This window comes from Penaeus chinensis, chromosome 28 (genome assembly GCF_019202785.1).
Source record: "Penaeus chinensis breed Huanghai No. 1 chromosome 28, ASM1920278v2, whole genome shotgun sequence".
Taxonomy (NCBI): domain Eukaryota; kingdom Metazoa; phylum Arthropoda; class Malacostraca; order Decapoda; family Penaeidae; genus Penaeus; species Penaeus chinensis.
Window position 1 is genome coordinate 3,266,745 of NC_061846.1, and position 2,500 is coordinate 3,269,244.

The 2,500-nt window shown below is 37.7% G+C and overlaps 1 long non-coding RNA gene across 1 annotated transcript in view; it reads right to left on the reverse strand.

The window, feature by feature from the left end:
- Positions 1–2,500, reverse strand: part of LOC125040183 — a 25,760-nt gene continuing 23,260 nt past the window's right edge. The window contains exon 3 of the long non-coding RNA XR_007116170.1: positions 1–124. This is a non-coding gene — a long non-coding RNA (uncharacterized LOC125040183). The remainder of the gene's footprint in view (positions 125–2,500) is intronic.

Consider the following 2,500-nt stretch of genomic DNA (forward strand, 5'->3'; position numbering starts at 1 on the left):
GGGAGCCAGACCGGCTGAGCCACGAGGGTCGAGTGCGTGAGAGTCGACCGGTCGTTGTTGATGCGCTCGACGGCATAGCGGAAGGCCAGTTCGAGCAGCTTGTCCTTCTCGTCGAATATTCCGCCTGTGGGAGAGGGAGAGAGGGGGGTTAAATAGGGAGGTACATGGATAATGAGAGAGGGAAGAGAGATCTAGCAGCTCTGTAGAGGAAATAGGTATATATAAGAGAAAGAGAAATAGGTAGACAAAGAGAATGGGAGACTGATATATAATTAAAGGGAAATTTTCGCCTGAGAAAGATGAATAAATATAGATTTATAGACAAAGAGGAAAAATAAATAGATAAAGAGAGAAGGGTAAAGGGCAAATATAGAAACAAAAAGATAATAATAAATAGATTGAAATATAAATAAGTAAATATATAAATAGATAGATAGATAGATAGATAGATAGAGAGAGAGATGTAGAAAGAGGGTGAGAGGCAGATGGAGATAGATATAAGTACAGAGAGAGAGAAAGATAAAAGATAAGATTCTGCCCAGGGGAGAAAGTGAGAAAGAGAGTGAAAGATAGATGGATGGAAAGACATATACTAATGATGCTCATGATGATCACGATGATACTAATGATAATAATAATCAGAATGTTGATAACACTGACAATCGTAATTATAGTGACAATAATAATATCAACCATAAAAAATATAACAATAATGATGATAATAATGATAATGATGATGTAGATGTTAACAATTATGATAATACCATTATAATAATGATAACATAATGATAATAATAATAATAGAGAAAAACAATAAAAAGTTGTAGTAGTAATTGTTGTTGCAGTTATAGTAAATGCAACAAAATACGGAGAAGTAGATAGAAAATATCTCTCTCGTCGAAAAGTGTAGTATAATGGCATTCGCTGTGACAAAAACAATGTTCATATATATGAATGAATAAAATCATAGGGATTTTAAAACTCATCAGCAACATATTTGTAAGGCTATTTTTTCCCTCTATTCAACATTTTTTCTTCTGTTTCCTTCCTTCTAATTCTTTTATTATTCCTCTGTTTCACCAAACCTTATTATTGTTGTTGACATTTTTTGCCTACTATTAAGTCGTTATTAACATAAATATGATTAAGCTCATATCGTAAATTAGACTGTTTCCACATATTTCTAAGTTGTTAAAACAAATATCAACTCTAAAGCCTAAATACACGATTTTACACTTATTAGTACGAATAAAAATGCATACAGATCCCTGGGAAACATACGTCTAAAGCGAGCCACTCGGCCGCCACTTACAGTATCACAGAAATGGTTCCGAAATTGCCCGTTAGGTTATCTTACACTTGGAAAGTACAGTTTCCCTCTCTCGCCCTCTCTCTCTCTTTCGGTTGCTCTCTCTCTTCCTTTGTCCCTTTCTCTGTCTCTGTCTCTTTATCTGTGTCTTTCTTTGTTTCTGTGTCTTTTTCTGTGTCTGTGTCTGTCTCTTTCTCTGTCTCTATCTCTTTCTCTGCCTGCCCCTGTCTCTGTCTTTATCTCTGTTTCCGTCTCCTTTTCCGTCTATCTCCATTTCTGTCTTCATGTCTGTCTATGTCTCTATCTCTATTTCTGTCTCTGTCTCTATCTCTATCTCTATCTCTGCCTCTGTCTCTATCTCTGTTTCTGTCTCTGTCTCTGTCTTTGTCAGCCTCTGTCTCTGTCTGTCTCTGTCTCTATCTCTGTCTCCCTCTCTATCTCTATCTCTATCTCTATCTCTGTCTGTCTCTATGTCTGTCTCTATGTCTGTCTCCATGTCTGTCTCTGCCTCTTTCTCTGTCTCTTTCTCTGTCTCTTTCTCTATCTCTATCTCTGTCTCTATCTCTATCTCTGTCTCTATCCCTATATCTATCTCTGTCTATTGCCCGTTAGGTTATTTTACACTTGTAAAGTACAGTTTCCCTCTCTCGCTCTCGCTCTTTCTGTCTATGTCTCTATCTCTGTCTCTTTCTCTGTGTCTTTCTCTGTGTCTGTTCTTGTGCCTGTGTCTATCTCTTTCTCTGTCTGTCTCAATCTCTTTCTCTGTCTGTCTCTATATCTTTCTCTGTCTCTGTCTGTCTCTGTTTCTGTCTTTACTCTGTCTCCGTCTCTGTTTTTGTTTCTGTCTGTGTCTATCTCTGTCTGTCTCTCTCTCTCTCTCTCTCTCTCTCTCTCTCTCTCTCTCTCTCTCTCTCTCTCTCTCTCTCTCTCTCTCTCTCTCTCTCTCTCTCTCTCTCTGTATGTAAAATATGAGGAAGAGGAAGAATAGAAAGATGAGGAAAAAGAAGGAATAAAGGAAAAGGAGGAATACAAAGATGCCGCGAAAGAGGAAACGGCGAATAAGGATTGATATAGGAAAGGTGTAGAAGGGGGTAGAGGAAGATGAATAAGAGGAAAGGAAAGAAACAGGAAGAAAATGAAAGGAGGAGGAAGAAAAAGAGATGGAGAAGAGAAGAAGAAAAAGGAAGGGAA